Raw genomic sequence first — 18,764 nt, 5'->3', positions numbered from 1 at the left:
CATTCATTGTAGCTGGGGATTTTAACAAAGCCAATCTGAAAACAAGACTCCCTAAATTTTATCAGCATATCGATTGCGCAACCAGGGGTGGTAAAACCTTGGATCATTGTTACTCTAACTTCCGCGACGCATATAAGGCCCTGCCCCGCCCCCTTTCGGGAAAGCTGACCACGACTCCATTTTGCTGATCCCTGCCTACAGGCAGAAATTAAAACAAGAGGCTCCCACGCTGAGGTCTGTCCAACGCTGGTCAGACCAAGCTGACTCTACACTCCAAGACTGCTTCCATCACGTGGACTGGGACATGTTTCGTATTGCGTCAGATGGGAATATTGACGAATACGCTGATTCGGTGTGCGAGTTCATTAGAACGTGCGTCGAAGATGTCGTTCCCATAGCAACGATAAAAACATTCCCTAACCAGAAACCGTGGATTGATGGCAGCATTCGCGTGAAACTGAAAGCGCGAACCACTGCTTTTAATCAGGGCAAGGTGTCTGGCAACATGACTGAATACAAACAGTGCAGCTATTCCCTCCGTAAGGCTATCAAACAAGCTAAGCGTCAGTACAGAGACAAAGTGGAATCTCAATTCAATGGCTCAGACACAAGAGGCATGTGGCAGGGTCTACAGTCAATCACGGACTACAAGATGAAATCCAGCCCAGTCACGGACCAGGATGTCTTGTCGTCTCCTTTCAGTAGAAAACACATTTGTTGAAGCAAGTCAGCCATATCAGCTATGTTTTTTTTAAAGGCAGTAAATGAGGCTGAATGAATTGTTTCGCTGCCAGACAAGGCTCCGCTGATAGCCAGGTGTAGCGTTGGTAAACTGTTGGGACTTTGTGTAGGCCCTAACAGTTTGTGGGCACCGTTTGTCACCGTGAAGTGCAATTCATGTATTGTTTAGTGTTGTGTAGTGTAGTGGCTTTGCCGGGATGCATCCCCCATTTTTTGTTTTTTGTTAGCCTCACCAAGATTTACACGTTAAACTCGCCACTGACTATTTCAGTCATTTGATCTTGGTCTCGAGAACACAAGATGGCATATAGCCCTCTCTAGGGTTCTCAGTCGGATGTATGGGCCACAGCTGGGCCAATGTGTACATTTCCGACACTGTTTTAACGTTAAGAAACAATCATCCTCACTTGCGATACGGTTTTGGAAACCTTTGGAACTTAACTTTCATATGACAGACACTGCAGATAGGTACTTGAATGGGTAACGTTTGACCCATTGTTAACAACGTTATGTTGGTGGCCCACTCTTAGATGGTATAGGCATCTGACAGGGTTGCTTTAACGAATTACTACATTAAAAAGCATATTGTACATTAACAACATTGAAAAAACAAGTGTCGAACTTCAGTAGAATGCCCAGATAAAGGGAGGATCCAGAATTAGTACATCCATCCATTTTTTAAAACGTTTTATTTAATTAATTAATTCATTAATAATAGATTCAACTTTTATAGTGCTATTCATTACACAGAATCACATAGCAAATCATTGTATACATACAAAGGCTATATAGCTATTGATTCTTGAAGATTATAACTTATTATGAAATGGGTTGTTTTGATCCTGGGTGCTGGTTGGAAAAGCAGCGTTCCAAGCCTTGCTGTTATTAGCTGTTATAGGCACACTATGCCTGCTAACAGTTCAATCTGAAAATGAACACCCTGCCTCATAAGAATGTCATGTTCATGTTGCTGTCCTAATCATCTCTTGTATTTATCTAAACTTGCACATTATTATTTCATTTGGCTTCCAGTCTAGCATTTCGTTTGGAACAGCTGGGGTTAATATAAGACTAGCCGTCTGCCTGTCCGACCTCAGGAACAATGTTTCACCTTGGAATTTCGATCTCTGTACCATACATAAATAGACCTCCTTTCTATTTCTGACACAGATCACGCTGAAAGTCCTGCCTCTCCCATCTCTTCATTGGTTTATAGAAGCAGGTACCCACGTGCCATCTCCTCATTGGTTATACCCATGTGGGTGATTGAAAGACAAACTGTGTTGTCGGTCGTCGTGGTAATACTATGAAAGTTTAGATGCCGATCACCATAAAGCCTGGAAGGAGGAGAGATGACAAGAAACGATTTGGTTGGCCGTTTTATGTGTGGATTAATTGTCAGAGTGACCCCATGCATACTTCCAAAGTTGTGACAAAATGGCTTAAGGACAACAAAGTTAAGGTATTGGAGTGACCATCACAAAGCCCTGACCTCAATCCTATAGAACTGAAAAAGTGTGTGCGAGAAAGGAGGCCTACAAACCTGACTCAGTTACACCAGCTCTGTCAGTAGGAATGGGCCAAAATTCACCCAACTTATTGAGAGAAGCTTGTGGAAGGCTACCTGAAACATTTGACCCAAGTTAAACAATTTAAAAGCAATGCTACCAAATACTAGGGACAGGGAATTTTTACTAGGATTAAATGTCAGGAATTGTGAAAAACTGAGTTTAAATGGATTTGGCTAAGGTGTATGTAAACTTCCGACTTCAACTGTAGCTTCTCAAATCTCCTGTGTCTTTTCAGGTACCCTAATCAAGAAAGTGCCTTCCAACACTGGGAGCAGTTGTATGGCTTCTCTCCTGTGTGTGTTCACTCATGCTTTTTCAGGTCCCCTGACTGGGTAAAACTCTTTCCACAATGAGAGCAGTGGTCCTCTTTTGGGTCCCACAACTCAGTAAAACTTTCCACACTGGGAGCAGTGGTTTCGTCTCGCTGGTTTGGACGTCTCTGGGGCTGGTTCATCAGAGGGACTCTTCCTGTTATAATATATCCCATTTAGCAGACGCTTTTATCCAAAGGGGCTGGTTCATCAGAGGGACTCTTCCTGTTATCATCGTGAGTGTCTGGTCTCTCTTGAGGGTGTGTTCTCTCATGCCTTTTCAGGTTGCCTAACTGGGTAAAACTATTTCCACACAAGGAGCAATGGTAATGCTTCTCTCCTGTGTGTATTTTATTGTGCTCCTTCAGGCTCCCTAACCACTTAGAACGCCTTCCACACTGGGAGCAGTGGTAAGGCTTCTCACTTGTGCGTTTCCTTTCGTGCATTTTCAGGCCCCCTGGCCAGGTAAAACCCTTTTCACACATGGGGCAGTGGTAAGGCTTCTCTCATGTGTGTATTTTCTTGTGTTCCTTCAGACTCCTTAACTGGGTAAATGTTTTTCTACACTGAGAGAAGTGGTAAGGCCTTTCTCCTGTGTGTGTTCTCTCATGCCCTTTCAGCTTCCATAACCAGTCAAAAAAGCTTTCCACATTGGGAGCAGTGGTGTGGTCTTGCTGGTGTGGATGTCTCTGGCTGTGGTTCCTCTAAAGGACTCTTCCTGCTGTCAGGGTAATAATAATAATATAATATATGCCATTTAGCAGACGCTTTAAGAGTCTGGTCCCTCTCCTGCCAAAGACAAATTGAGAATTTAGTTCAGAAAGGAAACACCATAATATAATAAAATATATGCCATTTAGCAGACGCTTTTATCCAAAGCAACTTACAGTCATGTGTGCATACATTCTACGTATGGGTGGTCCCGGGAATCGAACCCACTACCCTGGCGTTACAAGCGCCATGCTCTACCAACTGAGCTACAGAAGGACCACACATTTGCTTAACCATTTACTAGAAAAGATGTACAATACATTAGGTCTTGACTAGGGATGTGCACGGTATTCGAATATTCTAATATCCGAATGGATGTTAGTATTTGGATACTTGTGAGTATTCATTTTTGCGACCAAAAAAGTGACATATATCAACACTGCAAAGTTTTCTAAATTAAATGAAGATATCCATCTGACATTGTTACATAAAAGGACATACTATGACATTCAATATAACAACCTTTTCATTGTAGCCGTAGCCTTCATGTGTAGCTTGTTGTTTATTTTGGCCAATCAAGGTGTCTCAATGTGTAGCAAGTGAAGTGAGAGTACACATACTGCAATATGGAATACAATTATGGAATTGAAATGAGCAGGTAGGCTACAACGAGGCTGTTGTTTTACCTGAATCGGGTTGGGGAGAAAGCACAGCATGTCGCCTCAATTAGCCTAGCTAGCTAGCTTCTCTAGGCTACTCCAGTCAAGCCGGGGCACTGTTATAAGGGATGATAAATAACATTGTGGCTGTTGCGGAGATGCTACTGCATCCGTCTCTCCCTCTGTCTGTTTGCTCCCCATCTCACCGGCCCCTAATCACCTGCAGCAAAAGAGCGCCAGCCTCTTTGCCTCATGCAGCAAGTGCTCAGGTTAAAAACTTGTGTTTTGTATTTCGAATATACGGATAAAAATTCATGATACTATTTGAATAGTGAAATGATTTCAAATCCCCATCCCTCGTCCCTCTGGCTCACTGCCAGAGCAAACCGGCATATAAAGATGATATAATAACTACATGCAGTGAGCACGGTATGCTATACCAATCCCCCTGACTGAACAAAGTGGAGCCAGACAGGTGGAGGGTGGGGTTGGCAGAGCAGAAATACTTTGGTGCTCATGTGATCAGCTGATACCAGCACTCGGGTTTCCCTTCTGAACCGGCTTCGCTTTATATAAACAGACCCGAATGAACTGTTTTCCTATGAGGTCTAATCCAGACCACATCCCTCAATAACCCGAGGCAAAGCTTTTACCACATTTCATAATGAAAAAAAAAACTTGCAGCCATCATAATAATAAAGAGTTTCAAATCTAATCTTTCTCTCATGGAATGTCATGTTTTTAGGCTGAGCAGATCTCTATAATAATAGATATTAAGAAACATTTCAGTCAATGTCATTGGATACATTTGATCCATTGTTAATAAAGGGTCTGTTGGTGGCCCACTCTACGATGGTGTAGAAATCTTACAGAGTGTGGCTTTAACAATTCCTAAATGATTCAAAAACACTTAAGTGTAGGGGCACGTTTGAGTTCTAAGGCTAAAGCAGAGGACTGTAGACAAAAGTTGACGAATAAAGTCAGGAAGGTGCATTTGCGACAGTCAAGTCTGACACTGTTGTGGTTTTCAACAGCAAGGCTCAGATAAGCATGGCAGTGTTAACGTAATTGACATTGTTTTGAAATTATAGAGAAATGCTTTTATAAACAATCTCCAACCCCATATCACACACTCACAAACTGAAATAATATATGTAGCCTACATTGTACAATCAATTGGTGAGAGAGAGCCCCAAATATCACATTTAAATGTGTATTTATCCACTATACATGAATCGCGGCAAAGTTGGTTCCGGTTTCAGTCACATCTTTTGTGCAGCGTGGGTCAAACTTCAATACCCTAATGATTGGTTGACAATACAGCCTCCCACAATGCAGGTGATGGCTGCAGGGTGAAGCTGGTGAAGAGCAACTGCAGAAACATGACTGCAGTAAAATAAATTAACTTTGAACACTGGTTTTTGTCAAGTTTATGCAGTCTGGCAATTTTTGATCTCTATAATGTAACACACTGTGAAAGGCGAAGACGAACGATGACTTGACACAACTGCTCTGCGCGAACCTAGAACTTCAGTAGAATGCCCCTTTAAAGCCAATATCAAGAATTCATTCATTTCGGGACTTTCAAATTAATAACATAGGCCATCAGGGCAGATGTTGACTTGAATAATTACTAATAATTTGTAGACTGCAAATTGACCAAACGGATATTACATTTGATTAAAACATAATTTCAAACCTTGCTTACATTTGTATATAACCACATACAGTGGGGCAAAAAAGTATTTAGTCAGCCACCAATTGTGCAAGTTCTCCCACTGAACAAGACAAGAGGTCTGTAATTTTCATCATAGGTACACTTCAACTATGACAGACAAAATGGAAAAAAACTATCCAGAAAATCACATTGTAGGATTTGTAATTTATTTATTTGCAAATTATGGTGGAAAATAAGTATTTGGTCAATAACAAAAGTTTATCTCAATACTTTGTTATATACCCTTTGTTGGCAATGACAAGAGGTCAAACGTTTTCTGTAAGTCTTCACAAGATTTTCACACACTGTTGCTGGTATTTTGGCCCATTCCTCCATGCAGATCTCCTCTAGAGCAGTGATGTTCTGGGGCTGTTGCTGAGCAACACAGACTTTGAACTCCCTCCAAAGATGTTCTATGGGGTTGAGATCTGGAGACTGGCTAGGCCACTCCAGGACCTTGAAATGCTTCTTACGAAGCCACTCCTTCGTTGCCCGGGCGGAGTGTTTGGGATCATCGTCATGCTGAAAGACCCAGCCACATTTCATCTTCAATGCCCTTGCTGATGGAAGGAGGTTTTCACTCAAAATCTCACGATACATTCATTCTTTCCTTTACATGGATCAGTCGGCCTGGTCCCTTTGCAGAACAACAGCCCCAAAGCATGATGTTTCCACCCCCATGGTTCACAGTAGGTATGGTGTTCTTTGGATGCAACTCAGCATTCTTTGTCCTCCAAACACGACGAGTTGAGGTTTTACCAAAAAGTTAGATTTTGGTTTCATCTGACCATATGACATTCTCCCAATCTTCTTCTGGTTCATCCAAATGCTCTCTAGCCTGAACATGTACTGGCTTAAGCAGTGGGACACGTCTGGCACTGCAGGATTTGAGTCCCTGGCAGCGTAGTGTGTTACTGATGGTAGGCTTTGTTACTTTGGTCCCAGCTCTCTGCAGGTCATTCACTAGGTCCCCCCGTGTGGTTCTGGGATTTTTGCTCACCGTTCTTGTGATCATTTTGACCTCACGGGGTGAGATCTTGCGTGGAGCCCCAGATCGAGGGAGATTATCAGTGGTCTTGTATGTCTTCCATTTCCTAATAATTGCTCCCACAGTTGATTTCTTCAAACCAAGCTGCTTACCTATTTCAGATTCAGCCTTCCCAGCCTGGAGCAGGTCTACAATTTTGTTTCTGGTGTCCTTTGACAACTCTTTGGTCTTTGCCATAGTGGAGTTTGGAGTGTGACTGTTTGAGGTTGTGGACAGGTGTCATTTATACTGATAACAAGTTCAAACAGGTGCCATTAATACAGGTAACGAGTGGAGGACAGAGGAGCCTCTTAAAGAAGAAGTTACAGGTCTTTGAGAGCCAGAAATCTTGCTTGTTTGTAGGTGACCAAATACTTATTTTCCACCATAATTTGCAAATAAATTCATTAAAAATCCTACAATGTGATTTTCTGGATTGTTTTCTCATTTTGTCTGTTATAGTTGAAGTGTACCTATGATGAAAATTACAGGTCTCTCTCATCTTTTTAAGTGGGGGAACTTGCACAATTGGTGGCTGACTAAATACTTTTTTGCCCCACTGTATATCTTTCTATTCTGTGTGTTAGGTGTAACAATAGTATTGTTATGTGTTGCAGTGGGGACACTAATGTGTGCAACACTTGCTCATACCATTCTACTGCAGTGACCAGCGTCTCTATTGATGATGAGATGTTGACTGTTAATAAACAATAGTTAAGCAGCTGAAATGCTTTAACCTTCCTATCTGAAAAGAGACCGAACAGATATGAAATATGGTGACAGCGGAGATGAACTTGTCAGCAGGAAAATTACTTTCGCCATTGAGAGGCTGTAAGCAGTAAACTTGGAAGTGACTCACCAACAGTGAGCTAATGTAGCTATATAGCAAGAAGGCCACCTAAACGGGTGACGCAGAGATAAACCACGTTGCAAGATGGAGAGCGCGCTTGGATTAAAACCACCAACAACCTGAGAGCCGGAAATCGTGGAAAGAGGAGTTGACACTCTACCTGGTTCTTACTACACTAGAGGATGTGGAGGAGACCGTGAAAGTGACACTTTTCTACCATCTCATTGGAGAGAGTGGTAGGAAGCTTTGTGAGACAATGACGTGTTCAATGCCAATGGTCGTCAGTGAACCAGTTTATTGAGGCGTTTGACGCGCAATTGCAACCCAAAATTGAATGAGACTGTTGAGAGGTCAAGGAACTGATGAAGGTATTGATAAAAATATGTGACATATTTTAAAACGCTAGCCAGTACATGCAATTTCGGTGATATTAAAGACCCGTTGGTCCATGATAGAATTGTATGTGGCACATGCGACTTTCATCTTAGAGAGAGACTGCTAAGAGAGGATAACCTGGCAGACAAATGTATGCCGATATGTAGATCTGTTCTGTCGATCTGAGTTGTCACGTAATAGCAGTAAAACAATTCAAGGTATTGCAGTTGAGGAAGTACATGCAATAAAACACACAACAAAGAAAGAAACGGACTAGTATCTCTAACAAACTCTGTGGTGAAACACATGAGAGGAGTAAAAACAAAGGGCCAGCTTTTGGAAGCAGTGTAAAACGTGTGGGAAGGACAATCGTTTTGCTGCAAAGTGCATGTCAAAGCAAGGGACAGGAAAATGAGTGCATAACGTGACAGACAGATGAGGACACTCTGAGTGTTACTACAGACAAGAGACCGAGTCAGTTATTTGCATCAAATTATCATTGTCAAAGGACTTGTGAGATTCCAGTTAGATTTTGGAGCAAGCTGTAATATTATCCCAATAAATCCGAGTGATGTACAGCAAGAGCTCACTACAGTCACTGGGCAAATGCAAGATTCAACTGAGGAATCCAGGAAACAAGTCACTGTGCCGCCTGTCTAGAGTTTGACGAGGTCTCTACAGTGCCAATACTAGGAAGTAATGCAGATCAGGCCATGAACCTAGAAAAATGGCGGTTTACATTTTTGCTGTGGATAACATTGTGACAGAGGGTACGGACACAGATGCTCAGTGAACTATGGAGAACATAAAAAGATGATATTCAGATGTCTTCACAGGAGACGATGTCTGTAAGGAAACTACAAAATCGAGATTGACCACAAGGTGGAGCCAATGAAACTCCATAAAAGAAGTGTTCCAGTCACACTGATGAAGCCATTGAAAGAAGGCAGAGCATCCTTCAGGACAGGAGGATTATCACACCGGTGGAGAAAAGAACCCGATTGGATAAGCAGCCTTGTGATTGTGAAGAAACCAAATGGTAAACTGAGAATATGTATAGACCCCATACCATTGAACAAGGCACTAAAGAGAAGTCACTTTCCTCTACCAACAATCAATGCATTCTTACTGGACCTTTTTAAAAGAAAGAGTATTCACAGTGTGAAGAATGGTTTCTGGCACTTACAGCTAGAAGAAGAGTCAAGCTATGTGACTCCATTCTCTACACCGTGTAGCAGGTACAGATGGTTGAAGATGCCGATGGGCATTAGCCCGGCACCTGGAATGTTCTAAAGGAAATTGAGCCAAGACCTGGAGGGTTTACCGGGAATACACGTCACCGCAGATAATATTTTGATTACAGGAGCGGGTGATAAGCTGGAGTTAGTAAACAGGAACAATGTTGAGAAACTGAGGGCATTCCTAAACAGATGCAGAGAAAAGAACATAAAGCTGAACTCAGACTGGTTCCGCCTGAGAAGAAAATAGGTTCCGTACTTTGGACACCGACTGATATCAGAAGGACTCAAAATCAACCCGGAGAAGTTTGCGCGATACGAGAGATGCCGAGACCGACGGATGTGAAAGGAGTACAACAGCTACTTTGTGTGGTGAACTATCTGCCAAAGTCCTACAAACACTTATCTGACAAGTGTGTTACTGGGACAGCTGACGCACAAAGAAAATCTATGGGACTGGAGTGAGATGCACAAACAGGCGTTCCTCAAGATCAAAGAAACCAACGCACCAGTAACTGAAGTACTGTGACCCTGAAGATGTTTTGACTACTTACCTGTCCACTACTGTGATGCGAGGGATACCAGACAAGTGTTTCTCTGATAATGGATCTCAGTTTTCCTCCCATGATTTCAAAAGATTCAGCGAACTGTAGGAATTCAAACACAAGACCTCGTCACCTGATTACCCTCAAAGTAACGGGAAAGCATAGTCAGCCGTGAAGGGGAGGCGGGTAGCCTCGTGGTTAGAGCGTTGAACTAGTAACGGAAAGGTTACGAGATCGAATCCCCAAGCTGACAAGGTAGAAATCTGTTGTTCTGCCCCTGAACAAGGCAGATGACCCACTGTTCCTAGGCCATCATTGAAAATCAGAATTTGTTCTTAACGGACTTAAATAAAGGTAAAAAAATAATAATAATAAGATGGCAAAACATCTGATGCTGAAATCCAAAACAGCAGACAAAAACCCTTACCTGGCTATAGTGGATCATCGCAATACACCTTCGCAAGGACTGAATGCGAGCCCAGCTCAAAGACTGCTGAGTAGGAGAACCAGAACCCTACCCAGAAGGGACAGTCTTCTACAACCAGAGATTGAAAAGGCGCATTCGGGAACTAGTTCTGTACGATGGCGGGTGGCCTAAACTGCGTCGTATGCCATTACCTAGAGCAAGTTGTAATCTTAAGTGACATCACTCGCTCTCACTAGGGCACACCACTAACTAGCTAACCATTTCACACAGTTTACACACGTTTAAGGACATCCCTGCCACTTCAGCACAAGCGGGCTCTTATAAGACAGGGCAATTTTATACATGCTGGCGCAAGGTTTGGAAAAATAGCAGAGTGCAGGTTTAACAAGTTGAAATGGCCAACGAGTGTAATAAAATGCAAATTAATTACTTAAAAATCATACAATGTGATTTTCTGGATTTTTGTTTTAGATTCCGTCTCTCACAGTTGAAGTGTACCTATGATAAAAATTACAGACCTCTACGTGCTTTGTAAGTAGGGAAAACCTGCAAAATCGGCAGTGTATCAAATACTTGTTCTCCCCACTGTACATGCAAAATACAAGGTCAGTACCAATATGAATGTAAAGGGATACTGATGATAGCTGAGGTAGATATGTACATCACGGGTCAAAGTGCCTGAGAAGCAGGAAAAATATAATAAATAGTAGCAGCAACGTACAGTGCCTTCAGAAAGTATTCACACCCCTTGACTTTTTCCACATTTTGTTGTGTTACAGCCTGAATTTAAATTGGATTAAATTGAGATAGTGTGTCACTGGCTTTCACACACTATGCCATAATGTCAAAGTATAATTATGTTTTAAGACATTTTCACAAATTAATGCAAATTCAAAAGCTGAAATGTATTGAGCCAGTAATTTTTCGACACCTTTGTTATGGCAAGCCTAGATATGTCCATGAGTAAAACTGTGCTTAACAAGTCACATAATAAGTTACATGCACTTTGTGCAGTAATAGTGTTTAACATGTTTTTGTACCCCACACAAACAGATAATTGTAAGGTCCCTCAGTTGAGCAGTGCATTTCAAACACAGATTCAACCACAACAACCTTGGTTGAATCTGCCTCACAATGAAGGCCACCTATTGGCAGATGGAAAAAAAGAAGCAGACATGAAGCATGAAGTTTTTAATTACACTTTGGATGGTGTATCAATACACCCATTCACTACAAAGATACTTCGTCCTTCTTAATTAACTCAGTTGCCAGAGAAGAAGGAAACTGCTCTGGGATTTCACCATGAGGCGAATTGTGAATTTAAAACAGTATACTTGTTTACAACATTTTAGAGAAATATGCTTTTTGTGTGTATGGACATTTCTGGGATCTTTCATTTCAGCTCATGAAATATGAGCTAACACTTTACATGTTGCATTTATTTTTGTTCAGTATACATTAATGTGGGCGCTACCATAATTACGGATAGTCCTGAATTTATCGTGAATAATGATAAGTGAGAAAATTAGACAAACAGTATCATACCCCCCTCAAAAATGCTCACCTCTCCTTTTATGGTAATGGGGAAAGGTTAGCATGTCTTGGGGGTACGATATTTGTATTCAGGCTGTAACACAACATTTTGAAAAAACACAACTTGATGGCAGTAGCTAACTACTGTAGCTATATCGCCAGCAAGCAAAATAATTGCAAACGGGTTAGCATCTAAATACTAGCTTGTTAGGAACATATTTCCTCCAATTCTAGGAATGTATTTCCTCCAATGAAAAGGTGCCCCGGTCCCAAAGCACACATTTTCTGGAGACTTGTGGGCAGAATGCTGATGACGTCTCCCACTATATGCACTGTTGGTAGCCTGATTGCATCCAGACTGAGGAGAAATCTGCACAAAATGAGTCCCTGACCACGTCCTGAGGTGGTCAGTCAGATCTGAACACAATCAAACCACAAAGCAACTTTTGTGCATCCAGACCTGTCTTTTCAATGTGATCTTCGTATTCTGATAGCAGAAGTTGCATGTCAGTGTCAAGTGTAGACACGGCCTGATATGATTGTATCCCGCAGTATGAGCCTCTTGTCTTCCTACCGTAGGCTGAGTTAACAGCCCTGAGCTCCACTTTATCAACTCAGATCACCCATCTTGGTCTATCTCTACTTGCCACAGAGGTTAGCTCACTCCTTCCTACTGTTAACACTTTATGGGTAGTTTGTGACAAGATATACTATGCGTCAGCAGGGGCTATTTTTGTGTACAACACCAAATGAGCAATCCATTATTTATTAATAGTCTGCTCTGCACATTTTTAGCGCTCTTACTACATGTTATCTCGCCTTTCACGCTGAAGAAGTTCAGCCACGGGGTATAATAGCGGCTGGTCCTCCCTTTCTAGTTGACCAAACAACAGCCTCACGGGTGAGTCACACTCTCTAAGTCCCAGGTACAGGGTTTCAGCTAAGACTAATTTCATGAAATTCATTCTTAGCTGAAAGCAGGGGTTCAGCACTTTGTCATTCAGTGCTCCTTTTCGGTGTTTTTTACAGTTACCCTCGAGCTCCTCTGTGGTTTCCTGATGGGGCCCACAATATGGTCTGGCTGCGGGACACCTAAGGTGAACCCCCTGAACCTGTAGTTGTTATAATGCTACATTTCTTCTTCAGCACTTTATTCATCAAATCATTTAACTAGTTATTGACAACCAGTAACACTTCTTTTTGGGTTCCACAGTTTCATAATTGATGGATTGTATTGTTTTTTTAATATACCAATTGCAATGCAGTTGCTTCTAAACAATACGACTTAAGTTATTTACCTTACCTTACCCACTAAATGATTTTAACTTATAATACGACAATCATCAAAATAAAAGCTAGACTGTCAGGGAGAATTTAAAATTCATGAAACAATTAATTTAGCAGTCTTGATTTTGTTATTATGTTTGCGCAAAATAACACAGCATTAGCTATGGCAAAATGCATAGAACTGCAGGAAATTAGATTTAAAATGTTAACAATTTCTCTTAGCTTTATGGACAAATTTGTAGAACTGCAGGAAACTGGCTTAAATATTCTAAAAAAAATAGCAAATGTATTAAATTGAAAACTGAAATACCTTACCTACATAAGTATTCAGAACTTTTGCTATTGAGCTCAGGTGCATCCTGTTTCCATTGATCATCCTTGAGATGTTTCTACAACTTGGAGTCCACCTGTGGTAAATTCAATAGATTGGACATGATTTGGAAAGGCACACACCTTTCTATATAAGGTACAACAGTTGACAGTGCATGTCAGAGCAGAAACCAGGATTGTGTCGGATGACCGATCTGGGGAAGGGTACCAAAACATTTCTGCAGCATTGAAGGTCCCCATAAACACAGTGGCCTCCATCATTCTTAAATGGAAGAAGTTTGGAACCACCGAGACTCTTCCTAGAGCTGGCCGCCCTGCCAAACTGAGCAATCGGGGAGAAGTGCCTTGGTCAGGGAGGTGACAAAGAACTTGATGGTTACTCTGACAAAGCTCTGTAGTTCTTCTGTGGAGATGTGTGGACCTTCCAGTAGGACAAGCACCTCTGCAGCACTCTACGGTAGAGTGGCCAGACGGAAGCCACTTCTCAGTAAAAGGCACATGACAGCCCGTCTGAAGATTGCCAAAAGGCACCTAAAGGAATCTCAGACCATGAGAAACAAGGTCTGATGAAACCAAGATTCAACAATTTGGCCTGAATGCCAAGCGTCACATCTGGAGGAAACCAGGCACCGCTCATCACCTGGCCAATACCATCCCTACTGTGAAGCACGGTGGTGGCAGCATCATGCTGTGGGCATGTTTTTCAGCGGCAGGGACTGGGAGACTAGTCAGGATGAAGGGAAAGATGAACGGAGAAAAGTACAGAGAGATCCTTGATGAAAACCTGCTCCAGAGCACTCAGGACCTGAGACTGGGGGTGAAGGTTCACCTTTCAAAAGGACAACGACCCTAAGCACACAGCCAAGACAACGCAGGAGTGACTTTGAGACAAGTCTCTAAATGTCCTTGAGGGGCCCAGCCAGAGACCGGACTTGAACTCGATCGATCATCTCTGGAGAGACCTGAAAATAGCTGTGCAGCAACGCTCCCCATCCAAACAGACAGAGCTTGAGAGGATCTGCAGAGAAGAATGGGAGAAACTCCCCAAATACACGTGTGTCAAGCTCGTAGCATCATACCCAAGAAGACTCGTGACTGTAATCGCTGCCAAAGGTGCTTCAACAAAGCACTGAGTTAAAGGGTCTAAATACTTATGTAAATGTGATATATATATATATATATATATACACATTTTTTTTTAATCAGTCGCAAATCCTGTTCTTGTTTTGTCATTATGGTGTATTATGTGTAGATTGAGGGGGGAAAACAATTTCATCAATTTTAGAATAAGGGTGTAATGTAACAAAATGTTGGAAAAAGAGAAGGGGTCTGAATACTTTCCCGAATGTTGAGCCACAGACCCCCTTTCTCTGTCCAGAAGCTTTCTTATTTAACAGGAGGGGAGTAGCTTAATGAGCTCATGGTCGGGAATGTCAGCTAGCTATTATTAGCCACTAGGCTAGTGCTAATTTAACGAGCCAGCAAGCTGACTAACAACAACGCAAATATGAAATTAAATGGGGTAACTAGTAGATACGAGACAACTGTGTTCAAAACACAGTGTCTAATATACTCAGGAAGAGTCTAAAGAGCTTGAATCTTTTGGCTATTTTGGCGAGGAAGCTACCGAGGTGGAGGAGACTAGTGTTCTACAAAGATGACATCACGGGTGTATGGTAACGAGGAAACCTTCAAAATAAAACCCCGCATTTCAAATCATTGCAATGCGGATAGATAAAAAAATATATATTGCATTCATGTCTCCTCTCCTTCATTCAGATGGTGTATGAGACAAAGGCTGATAATGGGTCTGTAGTGATCTTTACTATTGTACCGACCCTGGGTTTATAAGCGCAGAAATCTACCCTGCCGCATGAGTATGCTTTTGCGGCACAGTAGATAGCGCGCCGGACCTCGGGCTCGAAGGTCGAGGGTTCGAGACCTGCTCCCTGCCTGTTTCATTACACTATTATACAGTATTGCACAATGTTTACCATTGACATGGTATATGTTGGCTTAATAATTTTTCCACAAGCAAAAAGTACATTCATTCACGTTTCTTCCCCTTCAGATAGTGTATGAGATCAAGGCTGATTCTGTAGGTCCCATTCTATACTATCATACAGTTTTGCACAGTGTATACTATAGGCACAGTAATATCACACTGTTGCCTTCTTTTTGCAGTATTCCAGGCTGAGTTTGCTTGGTCACAATAGTTGCTTGGTCACAATAGTTTTATTATATTATTTTAGTTTATGTGTTGGGGGGCTAGGGTCAGTTTGTTATATCTGGAGTACTTCTCCTGTCTTGTCCGGTGTCCTGTGTGAATTTAAGTATGCTCTCTCTTTCTCTCTTTCTTTCTCTCTCTCGGAGGACCTAAGCCCTTGGACCAAAATGCAGCGTGGTTTCTATTCATGGTTCTTTAATAAAGAAAGCTATACATGAATAGACTAACAAAACAATAAACATGAGAAAACCTAAACAGCCCTATCTGGTGCAAACACAGAGACAGGAACAATCACCCACAAAACCCAACACCAAACAGGCTACCTAAATATGGTTCCCAATCAGAGACAATGACTAACACCTGCCTCTGATTGAGAACCATATCAGGCCAAACACAGAAACAGACAAACTAGACACACAACATAGAATGCCCACTCAGATCACACTCTGACCAAACAAAACATAGAAACATACAAAGCAAACTATGGTCAGGGTGTGACAGTACCCCCCCCCAAGGACCAGCCGCAAAACCTGAACCTATTGGGGAGGGTCTGGGTGGGCATCTGTCCTCAGTGGTGGCTCTGGTGCTGGACGTGGCCCCCACTTCACCATAGTCTTAGTCCGCCCCATTGTCCGCTTCCGTGGCCTCCTAACCACGCGACCCTACTAAATGACCCCACTAGACAGAAGGGCGGCAGCTCGGGACAGAGGGGCGGCAGCTCGGGACAGAGGGGCTCTGGCGCCTCTGGGCTGAGGGGCTCTGGCGCCTCTGGGCTGAAGGGCTCTGGCGGTCCCTGGCTGACTGGCGGCACTGGCGGCCCCTGGCTACCTGGCGGCACTGGCGGCCCCTGGCTGACTGGCGGCACTGGCGGCCCCTGGCTGACTGGCGGCACTGGCGGCCCCTGGCTGACAGTGCCCCCCCCAAGGACCAGCCGCAAAACCTGAACCTATTGGGGAGGGTCTGGGTGGGCATCTGTCCTCAGTGGTGGCTCTGGTGCTGGACGTGGCCCCCACTTCACCATAGTCTTAGTCCGCCCCATTGTCCGCTTCCGTGGCCTCCTAACCACGCGACCCTACTAAATGACCCCACTAGACAGAAGGGCGGCAGCTCGGGACAGAGGGGCGGCAGCTCGGGACAGAGGGGCTCTGGCGCCTCTGGGCTGAGGGGCTCTGGCGCCTCTGGGCTGAAGGGCTCTGGCGGTCCCTGGCTGACTGGCGGCACTGGCGGCCCCTGGCTACCTGGCGGCACTGGCGGCCCCTGGCTGACTGGCGGCACTGGCGGCCCCTGGCTGACTGGCGGCACTGGCGGCCCCTGGCTGACTGGCGGCACTGGCGGCTCCTTGCAGACTGGCGGCACTGGCGGTTCCTTGCAGACTGGTGGCACTGGCAGATCCTGGCTGACTGGCGGCACTTGCGGCTCCTGGCTGACTGGCGGCACTGGCAGATCCTGGCTGACTGGCGGCACTTGCGGCTCCTGGCTGACTGGCGGCACTGGCAGCTCCTGGCTGACTGGCGGCACTGGCGGCTCCTTGCAGACTGGCGGCACTGGCGGTTCCTTGCAGACTGGCGGCACTGGCAGATCCTGGCTGACTGGCGGCACTTGCGGCTCCTGGCTGACTGGCGGCACTGGCGGATCCTGGCTGACTGGCGGCACTTGCGGCTCCTGGCTGACTGGCGGCACTGGCAGATCCTGGCTGACTGGCGGCACTGGCAGATCCTGGCTGACTGGCGGCACTGGCAGATCCTGGCTGACCTGCGGCACTTGCGGCTCCTGGCTGACTGGCGGCACTGGCGGCTGGCTGACTGGCGGCACTGGCGGCTCCTTGCAGACTGGCGGCACTGGCGGTTCCTTGCAGACTGGCGGCACTGGCGGTTCCTTGCAGACTGGCGGCACTGGCAGCTCCTTGCAGACTGGCGGCACTGGCGGCCCCTGGCTGACTGGCGGCACTGGCAGATCCTGGCTGACTGGCGGCACTGGCAGATCCCGGCTGACTGGCGGCACTTGCGGCTCCCGGCTGACTGGCGGCACTGGCGGCTCCTTGCAGACTGGCGGCGCTGGGCAGACGGGTGGCTCAGGCGGCGCTGGGCAGACGGGTAGCTCAGATGGCGCTGGGCAGACGGGTAGCTCAGATGGTGCTGGGCAGACGGGTAGCTCAGATGACGCTGGGCAGATGGGTAGCTCAGATGGTGCTGGGCAGACGGGAAGCTCCGGCAACGCTGGAGAGCGTTAACATAACACGGTGCCTGCCCGGTCTCTCTCGCCCCCCGGTAAGCACAGGAAGTTGGCGCAGGTCTCCTACCTTTTACATCAGCTCATGAAACACTTTACATGTTGTGTTTATATTTTTGTTTAGTGTAGTTTCCAGTGAATATCCTAGTTTCCCTTGGAAACTCACTTTTCAGCTATTACACTGCGGTCTTGCACAGTGTGATGCTGGGATTGCTAGTTTTCTTTTGTACTCACAGTTAAGACAGTAACAAGATTACACTGTGGATCTTAGCAGTGTGTAGCTGGGGTTGACATATTCTTTTGTTACACTGCAGGGTATACACTACCCATCTCTTCTTCCCACAAAGATAAACTACCATTTCCAGTAGGGCTTTTCACCTTGAGAAATGCGAGGCCCAAAGGCCAAAATGAGAAGTATGTGGAGTCCCAGTGAGCACTGAATATAGTGAGGGAAGGCTACGAACTCCAATTACAATGCCAGCCACCATTATAGGTTTGGCGCCTCAAATATCTCAGTGTTCTCTAGTGTTGAAGCCCTGGTTGTGATGAAGCCCTGTTTCCGAATGAGTTCAGAGGAAGGAGTGTCAACCTACATCCTGTAACCCCTCATTCTGGCCAAGGGTTCTGTCTGACAAACACATTAACCGGCCATTACAGTTGTCCCACTCGCTGTTGCGGATGAACTAGGTGCTTCCTCCAGTGTGTTGTGCCCGGCTAGGGCAATGGACACTTACTTTTCACAGACGCAGACAATATGAAAGCTTTATCATTGTTTGTTTACTATGGTGAGAGAGTTCTGGGCCCTAGCCTATCCGACCAGACTCTCACAATGCATTGTGGACACAGTTACTGCAGCATTTCGGCTGGCCCACTGTCCTTTGCCTTTACTGTGGTGGAACATTCTACTGGTGGAGGAACTGGCTTACCTGTACGATTGGATAGTCTGCCCCACCCAGGGAACAAGCCACAATGGACATGAGGACCAT

General features: G+C 44.7%; 1 pseudogene; it reads right to left on the bottom strand.

Moving 5' to 3' along the window:
* The window catches only part of LOC124038691, a 119,317-nt pseudogene extending 100,553 nt beyond the window's left edge, over positions 1-18,764 (bottom strand).

This window comes from Oncorhynchus gorbuscha, linkage group LG06, assembly GCF_021184085.1.
Source record: "Oncorhynchus gorbuscha isolate QuinsamMale2020 ecotype Even-year linkage group LG06, OgorEven_v1.0, whole genome shotgun sequence".
NCBI lineage: Eukaryota > Metazoa > Chordata > Actinopteri > Salmoniformes > Salmonidae > Oncorhynchus > Oncorhynchus gorbuscha.
This window is presented reverse-complemented; position numbering and strand designations above follow the sequence as displayed.